This window comes from Sciurus vulgaris (assembly GCF_902686455.1).
Source record: "Sciurus vulgaris genome assembly, chromosome: 6".
NCBI lineage: Eukaryota > Metazoa > Chordata > Mammalia > Rodentia > Sciuridae > Sciurus > Sciurus vulgaris.
In genome coordinates, this window is record NC_136466.1 from 137,568,229 (window position 1) to 137,592,011 (window position 23,783).

General features: G+C 37.0%; 1 long non-coding RNA gene across 1 annotated transcript in view; it reads left to right on the forward strand.

Moving 5' to 3' along the window:
• Positions 1-293: 293 nt before the first annotated feature.
• Positions 294-23,783, forward strand: part of LOC306664250 — an 88,544-nt gene continuing 65,054 nt past the window's right edge. Inside the window, exons 1-2 of the long non-coding RNA XR_013764685.1 lie at positions 294-603; positions 6,527-6,654. This is a non-coding gene — a long non-coding RNA (uncharacterized lncRNA). The remainder of the gene's footprint in view (positions 604-6,526; positions 6,655-23,783) is intronic.

The following is a 23,783-nucleotide window of genomic DNA, read 5'->3' on the forward strand; positions in this document are numbered from 1 at the left end:
TGCTGCTTTTTAGTCCTTTGGGTATAAACTGAGGAGTGGGATAGCTGGGTCAAATGGTGGTTCCATTCCAAGTTTTCTGAGGACTCTCCATACTGCTTTCCACAATGATAGCACCAATTTGTATTCCAACCAGCAAGGTATGAGTGTACCTTTTTCCCCACATCCTCACTAACATTTATTGTTGCTTGTATTCTTGATCATTATTGTAGGGTTCTCTAGAGGAATAGAATGAACAGGAAATATGATTATAAAAAGGGGATTTATTAAATTGGTTTACATGACCAGAAGCTGGATAGTCCACAATGGTCATCTGCAGGGCTGGAAGAACTGTAGCTGTGCAGTCCAAGAGATGGAAGCCCCAAAACAAGAGGGATCAACAGTACTACCCTAGTCTGAGACCAAGGCTTCTGACCTGGAGAATCACTGGCAGAGTCCACTTTGGAAGAATGAAGAAGCGAGAGTCTGATAGCCTCAGAAGATCAAAGCAGCAATCAAGAACCCATTCAAGAAGAGCCGAGCTTGCATCTGCATCTGCTTCCTTGTTCTTCCAACTTTTATTCCATCCAAGCCACCATCCTATTGGGTGATGCTACCCACACTTAGGTAGGGTCACCACTTCAGTTCACTATCCTACATTCCAATCATTCCTAGACACACCCTCATTGACACATCAAGAAGCCTCTTAATCATCGGCATCTCTTAATCCAATCAATTTGACAATTCAAATTAACCATTACAATTGCATTCTAAATGGAATGAGATCAAATCTAAGAGTAGTTTTGATTTGCATTTCTCTAATAACTTGAGATGATGAACATTTTTTCATATATTTGTTATTGATTGTATATCTTCTTCTGTGAAGTGTCTGTTTACTTCCTTAGCCCATTTATTGATTTCAGTTATTATTATTATTATTATTTTTATTATTTTGGTGTTAAGCTTTTTGGGTTCTTTGTATATCCTGGAGATTAGTGCTCTATCTGAGGTGCGTGTGGTAAAGATTTTCTTCCATTCTATGGGCTCTCTCATCATGTTACTGATTGTTTCCTTTGCTGAGAAGAAGTGTTTCAGTTCAAATCCATCCCACTTATTGATTCTTGATTTTATTTCTTGCACTTTAAGAATCTGATTAAGGAAGTCAGTTCCTAAGCTGACATGATGAAGATTTGGGCCTACTTTTTATTCTACTAGGCAGAGTCTCTGGTCTAATTCCTAGGCCCTTGATACACTTTGAGTTGAGTTTCCTGCAGGGTGAGAAAAAAATTTTTTTTTTTTTTTTTTTTTTTTTTGCGGTGCTGGGCATCAAACCCAGGGCCTTGAGCTTGGGAAGCGAGCACTCTACCAACTGAGCTATCTCTCCAGCCCTAGAGATAGGGTTTTAATTTCATTTTGCTGCATATGAATTTCCAGTTTTCCCAGCACCATTTGATGAAGAGGCTATTTTTTTCCTCCATTGTGTGTTTTTGGTGCCTTTGTCTAGTATGAGATAACTGTATTTATGTTGGTTTGTCTCTGTGACTTCTATTCTTTACCATTGGTCTACATGTCTATTTTGGTGCCAATACCATGCTGTTTTTGTTACTATTGCTCTGTAGTATAGTTTAATGTCTGGTATTGTGAAACCTCCTGCTTCACTCTTCTTGCTAAGATTTGCTTTGGCTATTCTGGGTCTCTTATTTTTCCAAGTGAATTCTATGATTTTTTTTTCTATTTCTATGAGGAATGTCATGAGAACTTTAATCGGAACTGCATTAAATCTGTATAACACCTTTTGTAGAATGACCATTTTGACAACATTAATTCTATCTCTCCAAGAACATGGAAGATCTTTCCATCTTCTCAGGTCTTCTTCCATTTCTTTCTTTAGTGTTCTGTAGTTTTCATTGTTTATGTCTTTCACCTCTTTTGTTAGATTTATTCCCAAATATTTTATTTTTTGTGAGGCTATTTTGAATGGGGTCATTTTTCCTAATTTCTCTTTCAAAGGATTCATCATTGATGTATAGAAATGCATTTGATTTACGGGTATTCATTTTATATCCTGATACTTTGCCAAATTCATTTATTAGTTCTAGAAGTTTTCTGGTAGAAATTTTGGTGCCCTCTAAATTTAGAATCATGTCATCTGCAGAACGTGACAGTTTGAGTTCTTTTCCTATTCATATCCCTTTAATTTCTTTCATTTCTCTGATTGTTCTGGCTACTTTTGTTTTTGGGTGGGTCTACTTTTTCTTCTAGTAGATGCAGGGTCTCCAAAAGAGGTTAAAAAAAAAAAAAACCTGTAGAATGAAAACTAAAGAACGTTAAAGAGAGAAATTGAAGAGTCTTCTTATTTTGTTCTACTTCCTTCTCCATCATCAGTGGTATCTTGTTGACTGTACAAGAACAGCAGGTGCTTAGATTAAAACTTTTAAGATGTAATTAATCCTTTGATAATCTCTATTAATGTTTATGAAATAAAGTGAATAAGTTTTAAAATACTGAAATGGTCCCTAAGGGTTCCAAAATTTCTGAGAAATTAGATACATGGTATCTAATACATGGTATTAGATACATGGTAGGGTGGGTGGGGATGGAAACTACTGAATTCTGTACTATATGATTTCATATGGGGAGGTTTTCGCTGTTTGCATTGAAAGCATGGCATCCCCAGGACTGGTTGGTGGCTGCCAGAGTGTGCCCTTGTGTCATATTGCTGGAAGCTTTCTCATCTAGAGTACATTACTCCCACAGTTATGGATGTGGAAGTGGAAGCAGAAGCTCAGAGGGCTAAGTGACGGGTGGCAGACACAGGTGTCACCAGTGTGTAGGCCATTATTGGGCCTCGAGACTCTGACCCACTGCACACTGTGCCAGCATGCAGCTACAAATAGGAAGCCTTGAAATAGATAACAAAGTAGGGGATTTCCTATGCAAGTCATTTAGACAAGCACGACAGGAAAAGATATTCTATAAGGACCCTAGCAGGAGGGCAGAATTTTTTTAAGGGTGTATTTCCACCTCTTATACAACTAGCAGAGAAGTAAATTTGTTTCCTAGTGTGCATAGACAGTCACTTGATCACAGTTCTGATGAGTTCACTCAGTTTATCGCCTGTATGGAGATGAACTGCTCTTGTTTTTGCTCCTTCTGACTAGGGAATGAAGGTATTCCCAAAGGTAACAGATATCCTCCTACAACAGTAAATCATTTGGCCCTTTCACAGAGAGCCTCTTGCCTTGGAAAAAATCAAATCCTAGGCAACTTCTGAGATTGGAGTCTGCCCTTTGGATGGTTGGCCGTGGTCACCTCTGATATTTCTAACTCTTTCTACTTAGTCAGTAGGGTATCCTAGAGGGAGAGCTGGAGGGACCTCTTGGCATCTTTGTTCATGTCACCTGAAGGCCTGGGACCCTTTGCTGTGCCTCATCTCACAATCTGATCTCCAACCAAAATTTTAGGATGAGAAGGGGAGAAAAAGTGGGGCAAAGGTGTATATAAGCTTGTATTTTCCCTTCATTATGGGATAAAGTATATTCCCCCCCAATTCATTGTTGAAGCCCTCACCACTCATACTGTAGAATGTGACTTTATTTGGAGATAGGGCCATTAAAGAAGTAAGTTAAAATGAGATCTTTAAGATGGACCATAATCTAATCTTACTAGTGTCTTTATGAGAGGAAATTTGAATATATATAGAGAAAAAAAGGGTGTGTGTGCACAGAAAGAAGAACAAGGTGGTCATTAGGGACACAGGCCTCAGAGGAAACCAAACCTGCTAATAACCTGAACTTGACCTTCTAGAGTTCAGAACTGAAAAACTACATTTCTGTTGTATAACTCACTCAGTCTGTGATATTTTGTTATGGCAGTTTAATTAACAAATACAAAAGAAATATCTCATTTGGATCACAATCCTGATGTTCTTTACTCCATTTTCCTCCTTCCCCTTTGTCACTTCCTTCCAGAGATGATTGAAGGCACCTACTTTATCCTAGGCACTGGGATTAGAGAAGCACCTATTTCTGATGCCTCTTGCACCTAGTACTGCTAGGTACTACACTGACACCATGTCCATCTAGGTACAAGGAGCTTCATAAGCCCTCAGTGTCTTTGAGTAGGTCAATTTTCTTATCAGATGATTTGGATTCCTAAAGGGATCCAGAGACTACTATGATACTAAGAGTTAAATACCTACATCGACTTAAGTAGAAAATTCTGTACCTATCTTTTCTCAGTTGTTATGTGTGAACCTGAGTCTGTTTTCACAAAGTTAATTTTGGTAAAAACACGTGGAATTACCACATTTGATTTTGGTATTATTGTAATACCACGAAAGTTTTAAAACATTGATATAACAAATTAAGAACTGTAATATTAGGCATTTATTATTTTTAAATAGTTTTCACAGATCTCCAAATGATCCTTAATGAATTTTAGTTTTATCAAAAAATGAAGAGATACTATTTTCTCACTAGTGTCCTTTGATATGACTCCACGCTCATTACTAAGATGAAAAATTTCCATATGAGTCATTCTGGATGCAGCTAACTCGTTTTTTATTAGGGTTTTTAGGGTATTTTCCAATTTTCAAGTTTCTGTTTAGTTTTTCTTTTTCATTCTTTTTTTATACAACTGACTAATTAGATTTTATAGGAATTTGTAAAGTAGTATGTATTTGTTAATTTGTTTTCTCATGTGTATTATTAGCTACAGACTCCAAATTATTTTTAAACCAAATGCACAGATTGCACAGTCCTGGGAAACATTTTATTTTCCTTTAATTGCTTCTGAGCACATGCAGTTTATTTAAGTAAAACAAGAAGTAGCAATTTAAGTGTAGCAAGGGGCATTCAGAACTTTTCAGATGGTTTCTAAGACTCGGGTAGCTTTCATCAAGAAAGATTTTTCAAACTTTTTGGGAATGGCTTCAAATAAAACACTAGATTAACCAAATTTTGAATTAAAACTATTGGTTTATGGGTTCATGGTGACTTTATGGTATCTTATATGGATTTTTAATTTCTTTGATTCTAAGAGAATATAATTACATTTAAACAGTTATAAAAAATTATGTGAGAAATGCAGTTTCAACCTCAGCCATCACATTCAGTTTTTTTTCAAGGAATATGAAGTTTGCTCTCCTTTACTTAGAGGAGAAGGAAATTGGGATAGAGAAGGCAAGTATAATGGGAAATATAGTTGGGTGTTCAGTGGATTTTCTTAGAGAACTCCTTATTCTTCCTCAATTTCTAAGCACCCTTTAGTTCAGTAATTGAGAAATTTCTCAGGGGGGACAATTGTAGAAGGGATGACCCTTTCCTTTCCCTCAACCTGGCACTAATCTGCTTTCCAGAGAATGTATTAAGATGACTGACCTTGGCTGGGGCTGTGAGTCAGTGGTAGAGCACTTGCCTAACATATGTTAGGTACTGGGTTTGAACCTCAGCATCACATAAAAGAAATAGATAAATAAATAAAATAAAGGCATTGTGTCCATCTACAACTAAAAATGTATTTTAAAAAATAACTAATTCCAGAGAATATGCTTAAACAGTCAGCTGCTCTCAGTGGTGTTATGGGGTGCAACTTAAGAACAGACCCATCACCACTGAGAAATCCAAATTTGAAAGTCTTTGTAAAGCCGGCCGGCTGACTGCTTCACACAATGCCCCCAAAAATGGCTATTGGGAGAACAGCCCCGACCCCAGGGTTGTAGGGGTTCTTATACCAAAAATCACATTAATCATAAGTGTCTGTTGCTATGATTCGAAATTACACATTAACATCATGAGATCGTCGACAGAGGGGGAAGTGGATCAAAATGACCCTTACCTAGGTACAAACTAAAGAATGGTTGCTAATATCCACATAATCACTTTTCACATGGTACATTGTTTAGGAGCAATAGGAATCAAAAGAGAGTGATTCTTTACTACATAGGAGTTGCCATTGTATATTATTAAACATGTCACACCAAGTAACTGATGATGGGCACAGAGGTGGGGTGTTCCCATGGGAGAAGCTTATTTCCTACATAACATGGAGTCTCAGAGCAAAATGGAGTCTGTTTAGTCATTTCCCTTAGAGTCTGGCCTATAACATTCTCATGGAGCCAGATCTGTCAGCCCATCATAAGTGATATTTGGTAAGAAAGGAGAAAGTGTTGTCTGAATGAAAGCTCTTCATCTAACTGTTCACAATGGATGGAAAGTGAATAAGACTGTCAGGGAGAGGATTTTGGAGAAATTTCTCTGCAAGTTTCTTCTAGCGTGACATCAATCAGCAGAACTTCAGGTCCCAAGCATGCTTCCCTACTCCTTCCAGCTTGGCCAATCACAGCTCCTCTTTGTGGGGTGGGGCATTAGGCCTCTCCAAGGAATGCAGCAAGCTACAAATAAGACTTGGAAAGAATTTGAACTGATAAAGGATGCTAGCAAGAATAATTCATCCATAATAACTTGGGCCTCATGGTTCTGGTTGCTAAGGAAGGTGTGAAACACAGAGATGACAGGCTCAAGGCCGAACCTGTTTTATGCTTTTCCAGAAAACTGAGTGATGCTAGAAGAAAATGGAGCTTTTTCTGAAGGATCCTAGATGATGTTATGACTTTGGTGACTCACTTCAAAGCTATAGTGATCAGTCTCCACAGGATTTATCTGACTTCCTGGAAGGGTAAGTTTTTTTTTTTTTTTTTTTTTTTTTTTGTGATTGAAGGAAGTAGACAAAGATTTAGAGGTGGGTACTATAAACTCAAAAAAGGAAGGAAACAGAAGCAGAGATGCTTAAGGTTCTGTAAAACAAACTGTGGGGTCTGCAGATTTGAAATTTGAATCAATGTCAAAGGAACTGAGAAGAAAATATCCAGACAAATAAGTAGATCACACAGAAAATGAGGAAGGAACAATTCAAAGTGACACACTGGCAGAAGGAGAAATCACTCTAGTGGGAGTCAAAGGAAAGAGGCCAAAGGCTCCTTGTTAGATTGACAAGAAGTGAAACCTAGCTCCCACCCTCCTGTGTGCATTTCAGCAATTGCTTCATCTCTGTAAGTCTATAAAATTAGGGTCACCATCTTATCCTTGGGGCTGGAGAATGAAATTAAATAACTAAAAAAGAATGAGATAGCGCTTGTTATTAGTAAAAAGTCATTATTAGTACAATTAGCACTAAGGCTCTCACCTTAGGTGGACACATTGAATTTTTATAAATGATAAGAAAATTTCTTCCCAATAATATTAGGTTAATATAATGCTAACTCCCCAACTGTAGTCTGGTACTGGAAGTGGTGAGCATGAGCAGGATTTACCACTGTATAGAGTTTAGGTACAGTTCCCACTAAGGGCCAAGGACCTCAAAGTTTCCACAATGGCTGGGTGTACTGGGGCATGCCTGTAATCCCAGTGACTGGGGAAGCAGAGGCAGGAGGGTTGTGAGTTCAAAACTAGCCTCAGCAACTTAGTGAGGCCCTAAAGCAGCTAAGTGATACTCTCTCTCTCTAAATAAAATATAAGAAGGGCTGAGGATGTGACTCAGTGGTTAAGTGCCCTCAGGGTTAATCTCTGGTACTAGGAAAAAAAAAAAAATCCAGATTTTTTACAATCTCACCAGAATTCCTTGGAAACAGGATAAAGTCTAATGTAATGTAATATAATACATAAGAAATTAAGTCACATGATTTCTTAATTTGAAACTGAAGCATTCTGAAGAACTATGTATTAGGCTATGTGTGCTTCCGTATGATTGAGTCACATGTGGCAATGGGCTGACTGGATATGACTTTCCATTTCTGTCCTATAGTGCATTCCTATGCAAAGATTTTGGAATCATAATATTTAAGAGGCAACTTCTAAAATTCTTCATATCTTAGACACAAATGCGATCATGGTTTCCTACACTTCTGAAGCAATTTGTCCTATTAAAAATTACTTATGCCAAGTGTTATTAGCTAGTGTAAAGCAGACATATGCTTGGGTAATGAGATTTCATTGCCTGGATCATGTAATTATAGGTGCTTTATGTGGTGAAGTAAGTTTTCCGAGACTGAGGATTTGGAGCGTATCAGAGGTTGAAGTGTGCATTTGAGATGATCACTTTCCAAAGTCTTTCCTAGGATTGGGAAACTGTTGGTCTGCTGACATGTTTTGTTACTATGTGCACATTGCATTTCCGGAACTCTTCTTATTACTTATGGTAATAACATTGTGTCTGGTTAGTTGTACTTTTCAGCTTGTAATTTCCTTTGTCTAAATCATCATTGATCTCCCGAGGACTGGATCTGCCCCAGTCTCTTGTAGAATACAGAAGCAAACCAATGAGGAAGGCAGGACGTAGAAATTTCTACTAATTTAAACTTCAATCTCCTTTGACACATGATCTCATCTACACCTCAGGACACCCCAGCATTTCTGGCTAACGTGTCAAAGACAGAAAAGCTGCTATTTTCTCACCTTATGTATTTCTTGATTCTTCCTCCTCCTTGTTTCTATAGCAGGCTGAATGATGTCCACTAAAATATATGTTGATGTCTTAATTCCTGGAATCTGTGAATATGAATTTTTCTTGGGAAAATAATTTTGCAGGTTTAATTAAATTAAAGATCTTGAGAGGAAGAGTTGATGAGTGGACCCCAAAATGCAATCACATGTCTTCTTGTAAGAGAGAGGAGCTGAGAAGAAGACCCATCCAGAAGAGGAGGAGGCTATTGGACCTCAGAGACAGAATGCAGCCATGAGGCCACACACCATGGATTGTCAAGAGCCATGAGAAGCATGAAAAAACAGAAGAAGGATGCTCTCCTAGAGCTCTTACAGGAAGGCAGCTCTGTTGACATCTTGATCTCAGACATCTGCTTCCAGAATTGTGAGAGAATAGATTTCTGTTGTTTTAAGCCTCTCATTTTATGGTCATTTGTTACACAGGAAAGTAAAATAGCTTCTTTGTCACTTTCTCTTTTATCCCATTGCAATTCTTTTCTTTTTGTTGTTGTTGTTGTTGTTAAACTTGTTCAATTGTTTTTGTTTCTTTAAAAATTTTTTAATTAGTACATTATAGTTATATCTAATATTGGGGTTCATTTTGACGTAATTATACAGGCATAGAATATAATTTGCTCCAATTTAGTCTTCAGTACTTTCCCTTTCTTCTTCCTTTCTTCTCTCCCCCGTTCTCTTTCCTCTATTCTACCAGCTTTCTTGCATTCATTCACAGTATTTTTAAATTAGAGCATTATAGATATACATAAAAGTGGAATTAACTGTGGTCTATTCATACATGTACATAGAATCGCTTGGTCAGCTGCATTCCACCATTCCTCCCTTTTCCTGCCCCTCCTTCTCTCCTTAAACTCCCTTCCTCCACTCCACTTATCTCAATTCTTTTACCTGTTCATACCCTTGCCCACTATGACCTCCATCAAAATGATTTCCACCTCTCCTTCTCATGCTGTGTCACTGCACAAAGCACACACCACAATGCACATGGTATGCCTGTTCTTCAGCAAAGGGATTTGACTATTCAGCTAACTATCCAGGTTTAGATTGTAATGGACATACAAACCACCTGGCAATTTTGCTAAAATATAGATTCCTAAATTTTATATTAATGGTTTTCTGATTGTATTGGTCTGGGATACAACCTGGGAACCTGAATTTTTAGCAAGAAATAGAGTCTTAAATTGATGGCTGTTGATCCATACTTCAGAAAACATTAAAGTAAGGCATGACTCCTTTGGTCTACTATCAAATAGTGCTGTAAATTTCTGGTGTGGGGTTGTTAGTGCAAAGCCCTTCACAACCAGTAAATCATGTCTATAGAATGCTGAACCTCTGGCTTCTATTTGTGAAAATATTACCCACATAAAGAACCTGATTAGTTTCTCATTTAACAATTCAAGGTGCCCAACTTAAGGAAACCAGGGCGGTTCTTTAACCCTTGCACTGAAAGCCCAGAGGAGCCAGCATGCCCTTTCTCAGCATGGCCTCTACAGCGCTGCCTGTGGAGCACAGTAGCAGGCTCCTGGGCTATGCTCTCACACAGTGGGCCTCTTCTGGGTCCCTGCCCAGGGCTGTGTCCACTTCCAGGGAGAATGGCTGTCACTCCCAGCTGCCCTACTTCTCCCCGCATGATGTTGGACTCTGGACTGGACTGCACACATCTTCTGGTCTATTCAGTCTTTTTCAGACCGAAGTTTTTTTCTGGTTTTGTTGACTGTTGCCTGAGGCCACCCAGGCAGGAGGGTGTCTAGCTCTCACTCCTTGTTTGGCCATAAACTCTACTACATTCAGGATGGAAAGCAGAGACTGAGGAGGGTCATCAAGTTGCTTACAGGAGGTCAATGTCTACCCCTTATGGCTGTGATGGGAAGCAGAGTCTTTTTTTTTTTTTTTTTTTTTCCTTTCTTTTTCTTGGATAAATGGAATAAGAATTCTCTCATGAATTAAAAATGCTGGTTTCTTGGGAAAGTTTCTTGTAAGGAGCCCAGTACATTCTCTCTGTACTCTCTCTGGATACTCCTGGCTGATGCTGCCTCCTCTCTTTCCTCCCACATTTGATTTGGTTTCTCAGTGATATCCTGTCTTTTCCTGTTCTTTGGCCGTTTCCTCTGCAGGGCTGAGTCTGCTCCATCAGGCCCAGGTTTATGCTTGTCACGTCAACAGAGTAAAAACAGCACTTTTCGTACAAATAGATTTAACATCTTGGTCTTAAAAATTGAACTATAAAGCTGGGCACAGTGGTGCATGCCTACAATTTCAGTGATTTGGTATGCTGAAACAGAAAGATTGTAAGTTCAAGACTGGCCTCAGCAATTTAGCAAGATCCTGTCACAAAAAAAAAAAAAAAAAAAAAAAAAAAAAAAAAAGAGAGAGAGAGACAGAGAGAGACAGAGAGAGAAGAAAAAAAGAAAAAAGAGGTGGTGGTGGTGATGGTGGGTGTAGCTGAGTGGTCAGGTGCCCTGAGGTCAAACTCCAGTACCAAAAAAAGAAAAAAATGTTGAACTTTTAAGTATGGTGATGATTTCTATCTATTTGTTAAACAGTCGTTCTCAAACTTCAACTGAAAGGTTTTTTATAAAAGGATTACTGGGTCCCAATCCCTGGTTTCTTATCCAGACTCTATTAGAATTTTGCATTTTTAACAAGTTTCTAGTTTCTACACCTAACTTAGGAACCGCATTTGGAGAACCACTGCTATAGGGAATCTCCCCTGTTTTCCCCCAATTTTTTGTGATTTTATACAAAAGCTTATACTTTGCATTTAAAAATATTTTTTAGATGTTGATAGACCTTTATTTTATTCGTTTATTTATATGTGGTTATGAGAATCGAACCCAGTGCCTCACACATGCCAGGCAAGTGCTCTACCACTGAGCCACAACCCCAGCCCAATATACTTTGCATTTTTGAGATAAAAGATGTCTTTGTTTGCAATCCAAGTATTAGATTTGAAAATTGGTTACCAAGCCAAGGAAATGTGATTAGCACTTAAACAATTATGAGGGAGTGCTTAGTATCAAAACATGGTTCATTTGGAACTTGGTAGGATGCATTTTGAGCTACAGACATTTTCCTACACTTAGTCCCTTGATCCCATGTAACTTGTCCTGACCACATTCCTCCTGGATTCACACTCTTCCTCAGGAATCATCCTCAGCATGCCGTGCCCAGGGATATGGTTTGGGGAAATTTTGAAAAACCTCCCTTCCTTCCAGTGCCTTCAAAGCACCTTGGTATAACAATTGTCTTCATAGGCATTGTGGACTGTTGTTTTAATTCCACATCCATCCAGACTTTTGGGGTTAAATGTACTTCTTATTCCTACCTTCGTAAGTGTTAGTCAGCTAGGTTGCAGGACGTTTAACCTTCAGAAGGCCTTGGAAGAGAAAAGGTGTCCTATGATGGGACAATGCACTTTCATTTTGATGAACTGGACAGGGTTGAATGACTCAGACATTTTGGTTAACACCATGCAGGAGCTTAACACAACCTCAGAGTTTCTGCCCTGCTGTTGTGCAGTTGTTCCTTAGGAGGCTTCATAAGGCAAACCTGATCTCCAGATGAGCTGTACCCTCCACTGCAATGTATCTGCACAACAGATCAAACGTTGTGAAGTTTCTTCTTTTCTTTGTACTTCTCTTAAGCTATTACCCTTGTCATGTATGCATCGTGTCTGGCTCTTTGGTTTTGCATGTTGGAAGCTTACTGGCCTTGCTCTTTGCACAGAGTAGACTTCACAAATTTAAATTTATAGATTTTTAGTTGCTTTTTATCCCTTAGTTTGTGATTTAAACAATCAAATCATGAGACCACAAAAAGCAAAGAAAAGAAAACAGGCTGAGCAACGGCAAAGAGAAAGATTAATATTATAATTAGCAGGCAGAAAAGAAGCAAGACATTTTAAAAAATAAATTTGCTTAGAACAGGTTGTGCCTCATAAGAAACTATCACTCATATGCCTAGAACTAGTAAAGCTATTCTCAGCTGTTTTTTATTAAAAAGATGAAAGAAAGTGACTTCAAAAAACAACCAACCAACAACAACCACAAAACTGTGCCAAGTACCTACCATAGGACAAAGTTCCTTATATTTTAAGTTCTTCAGAAGAAATACATCACAGATATATTATGAACAAATAGAATTTCAGCTTCTGGCCCTCCTCTCAAATCTTGTACATCTCAGGATATGATAATAAAAATTACAGAGTTGTGGTGAAGGTCGTTCTATATTTTTTCTTTTAATAATTGTAATTAGGGAGATTTCTCTGTTTAGTACAGTCTGTCCATCCAGTAACTTACATGTGCCCAAAATATCATGGCATCCTTGGGCCTTGTATTAATGAGTAGTAATTAGAACTAGATGAATTCCATTTAACATAGTGGTTTGATGTCAAGCCCACACCCTTGTTCTCTAAATTCAGGGAAAAGTTAAATTGGTACCAAAAGAAATTCTCTTGAAACCTTTCCTATTTGGACTTGATATTTTGGTGCTTTGGTTCTTTTGATGTTCAGCATCAAATACTGGGTAGTAAATAACAAGGGTAGCCCTTCTGAGAATATCATATGAACTCAGTAATTTATAAAGGAGACCCTGCCAAATGCCCAGCAATCTCCCATTTTAGATTATTGGAGGGTGGACTTCATGCTCTTGGGCTGCAGTTCCAATGTGCATGACCCTGTTCTGTCAGTGGGCATCAATTACTGAACACAGTCCATCAACTGTGAAGGCTGTCTTCCCATTTGAAATGGCTGGACAGTTCACGAATAGAGAGATTTAAACATCGTGTACGTAGGTGGATCTGTGCATGTGATTTAAAAATAACATTACAAATGCAATGTACTTGAGATCTTTAGAAGGAAATACCTGATGTATTGAAGACTAAAATAAAATAGAATTCTGGAGCTGGAAGGAACAATTATTTATTGCATTTTTCTATGTCAGTCATTATACATTTAAAAAATAAACCGATGTCAAGAAAAGGGAAGTGTTTTGCCCAAGACCCCAGTTTCCTGCCACTTCCAGTCTAGATCCCCCAAGGGATTTCAGTGCCTTTTACCCACTGTTGCATCATTGCCAATACTTTTTAAAAATGAGGGAGAGAAAAAGACTGTGAGTCATGCTGAAGTGTACATATCAAAAGAATTAGATGCTGAAGAAGGAGCTCCATTGATCAGGAGGAACCCATGTTAGTGACATCCTGGTTTCCAACCCTGCCTGGCCCTGCCCAGCTAGGGCTACTGCTCTGAAGAGCCTACTCTCAGTCTTGCACTGTGTCCAAGGAAGCACTTCTCTTTTATCTCATCCTCATACTTGTTTCCATTTGCCAAGATATCTAAAGTATTTTTTCCTCCCAAGAGTCAGAGATATGTACTCCCACTGAGGATGATTTCTTTTTAAGTTGGTAATACCATGTTCAAGACTAGATAACAAAAATTTTCTCACAAGGATCAAAATGCAAAAAAGGCGAATTTTTCTTATGATTCAAGGAAGGATTCTGATTGCTTTTTCAAAGAAGATGGACAAAGAGTGAAATGGAGGGAGCAGTCCCCAAAACTGAGTATACACCTAAAAAAATAACCAAAGACTATTAGAGTAGCAATCTGGACCCAAAGCTTCATGAAGTATTTTTCATAGTCTTTGAGACTTTCGACAATTTTTTTTCCTTAGCAAATGAAAACAAAATAAGAATAGTCTTCCCAAATAGAGAGCAAAATATTTTTTCCAAAACACTGTATTAGACAGGATGAATAGAGATCAAAGTGGATCTTAGTGGTAAAGTTCCCAAGTGATATTTGACATTATTGAGTGAAGAACTTCTTTTTGGCTCTAAAAAATCTAACTCAAGTTGATGTTAAGGTCAAGATAACCCAGAAGTACCCTGGAATGAGTTAGCTTACTTCCTCAATCAGTCTTTGTCTGAAAGACTTTGAATAACTTAATAAATAGTAGTATAAAATTAGTAGCTATTTTAGGAATCCCAAAAGATTCAGGGGACATGAAGCTTCTTAAAAGAGGAAATTCAAAAAATTAATAAAATCAGTTCTTTTATATTGTAAAGAACTGCAATACTATTGAATGGCAGTAAGAATCATGGAGAAGCAACATTCATAGGAGTGGACTGTTTCAGTTTTTTAAAAAATATTTTTATTTGTAATGGTTATACATGATAGCAGAATGCTTTTCAATTCATTGTACACAAATGGAGCAAAAGATGCAGTCACACCATTCATGCAATCATACATGTACATAGAGTGATAATGACCATCGCATTCCACCCTCCTCCCCATCCCCATAACCCTCCCCTCCCCTTACTCCCCTTTGTCCAATACAAAGTTCCTCCACTCTTTCCTAGCTCTGCCCCTTTATGATAACTATCCACATATCAGAGAAAACATTGGCCTTATTTTCTTTGGGACTGATTATTTCACTTAGCATGATATTCTCCAACTCCATCCATTTACCTGCAAATGCCATAATTTCATTCTTCTTTAAGGCTAAGTAGTATTCCATTGTTTATATATACCACATTTTCTTTATCCATTCATCTGTTCAAGGGCATCTAGGTTGGTTCCATAGTTTAGCTATTGTGAATTAAGCTGCTATAAATATTGATGTGGCTATGTCACTGTAGTATGCTGATATTGAGTACTTTGGGTAAAATCCAAGGAGTGGGATAGCTGGGTCAAATAGTGGTTCCATTGCAAGTTTCTAAGGAATCTCCATACTGCTTTCGAAAGTGGTTGCACCAATCTTCAGTCCCACCAGCAATGTCTGAGTGTGCTTTTTCCTCCATATCCTCACCAACACTTACTGTTGCTTGTATTTTTGATAATTGCCATTCTGACTGGAGTGAGATGAAATCTTAGAGTAGTTTTGATTTGCATTTCTCTAATTGCTAGACGTGGTGAACATTTTTTCTCATATTTGTTGATTAATGGTATGTCTTCTTTGGTGAAGTGTCTGTTCAGTTCCTTAGCCCATTTATTGATTGGGATATTTGTTTTGTTGGGTATTAGGTATTTTAAGTTCTTTCTGTATTCTGCAGATTAGTGATCTATTTGATGTTCTTATAGTAAAGATTTTCTCCTATTCCGTAGGCTCTTTCTTCATGTTATTCATTGTTTCCTTTGTGAGAAGAAGTCTTTTAGTTTGAATGTTTTAGTTATAATGATAAAAGATGAATGAAACCTGTCTTAATATAGAAAATGGAAAAATGTGCAACAAAAGAAAATAAATACATCATTTTCATAGGATTAGAGTACTCAGAATACACAAGCATCTGAGAGCACCTTTCAGGAAGCATTTATGGAAAGAACAACAATGAGAATGTTGTACATATTATTATTATGTTGAATAATGCACAAATACACACTAGCAGCTCTCCAGGTGCTAGTGATGGTTAGACTCTGAGTTAAGGGTATTATAAATTGCATCTCATTTTATCCTTAAAACAACACAGTGAATCAACTGTTTTTACAGAAATAAAAATAGTAACTTAGAAAAGTTAAAATTATTATATACATAAGCATAGGAGTTAGAATTCTGGTCCATCAGTCTATATCCAAAGATTTTACTTAACCATTCAATTTACTGTGTTTTTTAAAAAATCAATTGTCTACCTTAACTATTAAAAGTGGTCAGTTCAAATACCTGTCAGAAATCTCTGTGAGTGGGAAATTAAACCAATTCTTTCATATTTATTTGTGCCCATTTTTCTGGTTATTGATCAAAACACTCAAATCCTGAAATCACATGGAGAATTAAAATACATTTAAATAAGATGAAATTTTGTGTATACAGGCAAGATATGCATAGCTTGCCATTTAAAAAAGCGCACTCCATCCAAGTTTCAGTATTTTCTAGTATAAATATATTTATGAGATTACTGTTTTTTTTAAAAATGTCATGCTTTGCATCCAGATTCATTTTGCCAGCATAAGTGTATTTGTCTTAGATTAACATTCCAATGGGTTCAAATATTTGCTTTTACTTCAGTGAATGCTTGTTAGTCACATTGGAAATCTGTTTTTGACATTTGCTGTTTAACAAGCCCATTATTTGGCAAATTATTTTTTGAAAGTGACCAGTTCAGGAACTGACTCTAGCTTGAGAAGCTTTTCGGAACAGATGAGGTCATTTATATCCTCTGAAATTGGCTCAAAACTCAGCTTATATTTTATTAACAAGGTGGCAGTTAAGACCAGCTGTCTACTGAGAAAACAGCTGCCACCTGAGAAATGTAGGACAAAAATCAGAGAGAAGCTCCATTTTTTTGTATGTCACATTATGATACTGCTTTAACCAAAGGGCTCTCATTTTGCTCCGGGGATGGAAGTCCATGGTTTGCCTTTTAAACTGATAAGCTACTCACTAAATTCCCATTCTTTACAAAATCCTTTACAAGTTTACAAACTAGTCTCTGATCAAACACATTATAAGTAGACAGTCACACGAGTGTATCATGGTGAATTCGATGTTAGAATGATGGATGGTGTTTTGGGGAGTCCGGAGTGGAGGATGACTGAGTCTCCTACCACGTGCTATGGAAGGATCACAAAGGAGGTGCAATGGGTGTGGAGGCTTTGTGAGCTACATCAAGAGAGCCAGGCCTTGCACCAGAGGATATTTCATTCACTTTCCCCATCTACTCCCACTGGATATATGGCAGGCAATTTAGACCTTGGCTCCAACCTCGGTCTCTGTCATTCTACAGACATCTCAAACTCTTTCTGTGCCAGAAGCCAGTACCTTTTGCAATGGAATGATTTCAGGAAAATATAAAAAGATTTTAGGAGAAAAAGGAAATTCTGGATAACTTGCATCTGAAATAAGCATATGCAAGTGAAATGATATTAAATACACTGATAACAGTTTTCTGAACATTCCTTAAGTCACTTATCCCAAATCAGGCCACCTGCCTAGATCCACTCAAGTTTTACAAGCTCTGTAATTCACTTGTTAGCTTCAGTCGGTCTTCAGGGAGCAGAGCAGGAAACTAGAGGGTGGGCACCAGATTGCCACATTTGCTTGGTTTCCCATCAAATCCTAATGATGTCTGTATACCTCAATGATCACCACTTGCCAGGGAGATCTTGTGGGCCTATATTACAGTCACCGTCCAGATTAGCAGGGCACAATAAATTCTGAACTATGACTTGAAAGGGTAGTTACCATTATATCATTAACCATGAACTTCATTTATGTAGGAATTAGGGAATTATATAATTTAGGAGGAAAACAGACTTATTGGTAACTTATGCAGTAAACTTATAATTTGGCATTATCTAAGATGGAGAAACGAACATCATTTTCTTGTTGGGCTGACTCTTCCTGGTGGGACTATACTAAGGGATCCTGAAGCAACTAAAATTTATCTAACAGTTGTGAATCTTTGCTTCTTTTCTACTGTAATGTATGTGCTCACATATGAAACACTATAATGGGTGAGTGTAGATTCAGATGTGTGACTTATTGCTCGGATGTAAGACATTTTGGATAATGCACAATTAACACACTCTAGTTTCTAATCCTTTTCCCAAACTCATTTGTCTCACACCTGTGTGTTTCAACATTCCAGTTGAGAGCTGAATGCAAAGCAGTAAAGGTCTTGTTCCTTGCTCCCACAGTGTCTCTTCCCTAGATTAACACAAGCAAATTCAAAGATTCAGGACAGATGTGGAATGATGTAAGTGGAGGAGATGTAGCGGGGAGTGTGTGGGAGGACACATCAGTCAGTGTGTTTTCTGTTGGTGATAAAAGTTTTTGAGCCACTAAAATGTGAGTTGGAGGGTATATTGTAGGTTGTCTCTTGCTAGGTGTACCTGTGGAGGTATTTTATAAATAATTTCATATGAGATGTAGCAGAATTAAAAAAAAATGGTGGGAAATCACTACCAAATGATACTTTGAAAAATGATCATGACCTAGTTAAGAATGTAGTGATGTATTAGAGTGAATCCTGTCTCTCTGGATGTGTGACAATCTGGACTATCTTTGTTAAACTATTAGTGGGTCAGACTAGGTCTCTGGGGCTAGCATCTGGAGAACAACATGCTTTCAGGACTTTAATGAAGAAAAGAAGGAATGTTTAAATTACCCATAGAATCAGCCTGGGATTTCAACATTCTTTTTGTTTTTAGTAAATGGAAACAGTTTTTTGAAGATCAGTATCTCAAAATATATGGCCTTCTGTGAAGGAGCTCTGCTGTGTCATCCATGATTTCTTAGAAGATAAGGCCAGCAAAGTTTTTGGTAGTTGTGTTTGTTTTCAGCCACTCTGATGAAGAATTAATTTTTGTCCTTCAAGAATGTGTGTTTCCAAAAGTCTTAGCTAGTATCATGTAAATACTATGGGAATTGGCATTGAAAGTCATGAACCTGGATTTTTTTTTTTATTGTAAACAAATGGGATACATGTTGTTTCTCTGTTTGTACATGGCGTAAAGGCATACCATTTGTGTAATCTTAAATTTACATAGGGTAATGTTGTTTGATTCATTCTGTTATTTTTTCCCTTCCCCCCACCCCTCCCACTCCTCTTTTTCCTCTATACAGTCCTTCCTTCCTCCATTCTTGCCTCCCTTCCTAACCCTAACTCTAACCCTAACATGTTCATAGCTGCTCAATTCACAATAGGCAGATTGTGGAACCAACCTAGATGTCCTTCAATTGATAAAAGGATAAAGAAACTGTGGTATATATATATACAATGGAATATGACTCAGCCATAAAGAATGATAAAATTATGGCATTTGCAGGCAAATGGATGAAATCATGAATATCATGCTAAGTGAGATAAGCCAATCTCAAAAAACCAAAGGACGAATGATATCGCTAATAAGTGGATGATGACACATAATGGGGGGAGGGAGGGGTTAGTATTAGGCTTTGAACCTGGATTTTATTAATGAGTTAACTAGTTAAATATACTGTGAACCTACTACATGTTATACATCATGGAAACAAGGGTAGATCAGATTAGTTCTGTCTCTGAAAGTAGTTCAACCTGTGGATCATGATTATCTATAGATGTGAAAAATATACTCACCTCATTAGAGACTGGAAACATGCATAAGTATGTATTCATAAACAAAGTTTTGCTTTAAAAAAACTTATATAAATGGTATTTTGTATTTATCTTTTTGCAAATGCATTTTTGTCCTTATTTTCAGTTTTTTTATTGTTTAATTATTGTGACATATTCTCTTCTGTCAGTATATAAAATGTATATTTTTCTTTCCCAGTTGAGCGGAGTTGAGGTTGCTTCAGGTTTTGTCATGTCAATATCCACGTGCCTATCTCTCGCACTTAGGTATGTGGAAATTTTTACAACGAAAATTACTCATTCATGGGAAAAGTGCATTTTCAATTCTAAAAAGTTAATGACAAACTGTTTTCCAAAGAGAATAAAATTTACACTCTTATAAGTAGCCCAAGAGAAGTAAAATAGCCTCTTCTTGTTTGACTTTTAATTTTTTTGTCATTTGAGTGGACATGAAATATTATTCTGTACTTGTTTTCTTATAATTTTCCTGAATTCTTCTGAGTTTCATTTATGTTTAATATATTTATTGATAATTTCAGTTTATTAACTAAATTTAATTAGTTTTTAATTCATAATTTTCTGATAATTTTAGTTTCCTCTCAATGAATAAGACTGATTTCTTCAGTCTTTTATTGCCTTGATCATCATTTTTATGTATTCTAAATACTAATTCTTCAATTTGTAGATAGATACCTTTTTCAGTTTATGATTTAACTTTTCATTTTTGTTTATGATGTCCTATCCTAACTTTATTTTTAATTCAGTAGACTTGAATTTATAAATCATTCCCTTTTTTGTTTTGTTCTTTTCTTGCGGGGGACAACTTTTCATTCCTCTGGCTGTACAATGTAGAGTCACACCGCTTGTGTAGTCATACATGTACATAAGGTAATGATGTTTGTCTCATTCCATTATCTTTCCTTACCCCTACCATTCTCCCCCTCATTTTCCTCTACATAATCCAGCCTTCCTCCATTCTTGCCTTACCCCCCATTATGTATCAGCATCCACTTATCAGAAAACATATGGCTTTTGTTTTTTTGGGATTGGCTTATCTCACTTAGCATGATATTCTCCAACTCCATCCATTTACCTGCAAATGCCATAATTTTATTCTTCTTTATGGCTGAGTAATATTCTGCTGTGTATATATACCACAGTTTCTTTATCCATTCACCTGTTGAAGGGCATCTAGGTTGGTTCCATAGCTTATGGTGGCTGAGATCTCCCACAATTTCCATTTGAAAGCTGGAGCTCCAGGAAGGTTGATGATGTAGCTCTGGTCGCAGTCTGAAAGCCTGAGAATGGGGACTGTGTATACTCCAGTCTGAGGAGAGAGAAGACTGATGGCCCAGTCCATGAAGCCATGCAGAGATGAGGAATTCTTCTGCTTTTCTGTTCTACCCAGGCCATAAATGGATTGGATAATGCACACTCACATTGCTGAGGTGGAATCTGCTTTACTCAACCTCTTGATTCAAATGGTAATTTTTTTCTGTTAATACCCTGATAGACCCCAAAATAATCTACAGCCTAATATCTGGGTACCTTCTAACTCAGTCAAGTTGACACATAAAATTATCAATAGCATATACCCATTCTCTTTTTCTTTCCTTTGGTTATGCTGAGAGATTTGCCTTCTCCCATCTCCTAATGTTTCCTCTTTAATAGTTAATTGGTTCTCCTCTGTCTTCCAAAGAATTGTACCCTGTTGGTTATACTGCCCTTTCTTGAATAAAACAATTTACCACTCAGTTTTACTGGCAGGAATTAAACATTCTCGGGTCTATTTACCATATCTCCTTTCTTTCCATATCTCCCCCTAAGTGTCACCTTAGGACTCCTTCATGTCCTAGCCTATCTTACAAAAAATTTGTATCTATTTGCAATTTTTTATTTGCTCAAATCTCAACTCATTCATTCCTTTCCTTATCCAATATGACCCTTACTATGGTCACCAGTTAGCCTCCTTGTAAATGCAATGGACATGCTCAGTTTTTCATAAATGTCTCACTACGGTCTGACGTAATTAAATATTTATTGAAGTTATCTTTTCGTGGGGGTTACTGAGATCATGCATACTTCTAGTTTTCTTTATGTCTCTTTGACATTTCCTCTCCCATCTTCACTGGGGGCTCATTGTTATTATTTTAATTACTAGAGTTCTTTGAACCTCGTTTGAAGATATTCTTTTCTTTATGCTTTCTTTTCACTTTTTTTTACTGTCAGACAATATACTTATAGAAAGATTTCAAATCATAAGCATAAATAATTATAACAAGTGAACATATCCATGTCCATCATCCATGTCAAGAAATAAACCGTAGTGTTTCTTCCTCACTGATGATATTAGACATAATTGTCTTACTTTACACTCTGTTTAAGGAAATACTATCCTCCTCCATGACTTCAACTTACTGATAGCTCCCAGACTTGTTTGTCTATCCTAAACTTCTCAATACGCTAAATATCTCATCTCAGTTGTTTTAAAATAGTCTCAAACTCCAGAAGTCCGACATCGGCATCGTGATCCCATTACATCAAATCTGATCCTTTTCTATTACTTCTTGTAAGGTAAATAGGATCAACATCTGTTCACATATGCATGTCCATAATCTAGGGGTCAACTTGAACTTCTCCCTACCCCCAACATGAACTTATTACTTAGTTAACTTAGAGAGAAGCATGAATTCTGTAACATCTTCATGTTCAAATTTCTTTGCTTATGTCACCAGAAACTTAATTCAAGTTGCTATTTTTCTTTTTCTAGATAACTGTAATTGTTGGTTCACTGTTACCATAAAAAATATGTTTGACAGGATGAGCAATGAGCTTTTCTCATTGTTTCAGAATTTCTGCCAGAGCCCTAAAGCTGAGAACAGTAGGTGAAAGGTGCTCCTTCATTCTAATATGCTGTCAGTTATCTCTATGATTTATTAGACAAAAAGCTCCATGATCCCTTACAGCCCCCAAAGATAATTCTGCAGTTATTGAGGAAATTAAGAGAACCAGGTACCTTCAGTATAAGGACATTTCTTTTAGTTTTCAGCATTCACAAACTGTCAGTATATTCAACCTAGCAACAATTTTATAGATTAAACAACATCATGATGATTTTACAGCTAATTTATTTACTTACATGTCTCCCTTGACTCTTGCCTTTCCTCTGTCTCTATGCCTTATCTACCACTTAGAGTGAAGATTTTGCTGCTCTTCAAGCTTCCAAATTGTTAGGTATTTCTGTGCAGGGATACCTTTGCAGGCTAGATTCTGCAACTTCTCTTCCCCCTTCAGCTCCCATCTTTTCCAAAAATGATTTCAAGCATTAACCTTCTAGTCATACCAGCTATGTGGTGATAAAGCGACCATTGGGAAGCAATTCCTGATATTTTAGTTCCCCTATACATGATCTATCTTTGGAATTTTAACCGTAGGAACTGCCAACTCAGCTTGTTTGCCAGCAAACTATAATTTCCCAGAATTATCCCATAATTATATGGTTTTAAAAGTCAGATGAAAATGCACCTCCTCCATGCTTAATTGCATTCTTGTTGTGGTTTTTGATTGTTTGATAACATTAGCACATTTTTCTGTCCTCCATATTCCCAGCATGGACTTTATAGTAAAGCGAGATTCCCAATTCTGCAAAACTCACTCATCTAGATAAAGAGGAAAATGAAATACACTAAGAATGAGATTGTAGAATTCCGACTCTTTCAGGTAACCTGAACTTTTTAGCTTCTTGACAAATAAAAAAGAACATTTCATGTCAGAATTTTTAGTATCCCAGACATCTGCAGATGTAGAAGGCTGTAAAATGTACACATGACTTGTTCCCAACCATGGAATGGGACACAAATTGTAATCACACGTATCATGGAAAATATATTTTTGAAATACACCTCATTGATGAAGATCTGTTTGATGAATTGGACCATGCTGAATACATTAAAAGAGAAAGAGAGATTGCATTGTAAGTGTCAGTGTGGTTGCCTAAAGGTTTTACTGGAAGCATGCATTTAAAACTTGGAAAAAATTATTTTTGTTTTCCATGAAAATCATCATGTGATCATTTTAAATGTCAGAACAGGGAAAGGAGGTAAAGAAAATAAGGCACTTGAAACATTTCACTGTGACAAAAAGTGCTGCCTGAATCACTTTTATTTAACTTAAAAGTAGTTTAGATGTAAGTTAGTATGAAATTTATCATATTTGCAGTTTCAACAAATGGCTGTTTTTAATGCCTCTTATTAGTTGAAACAATA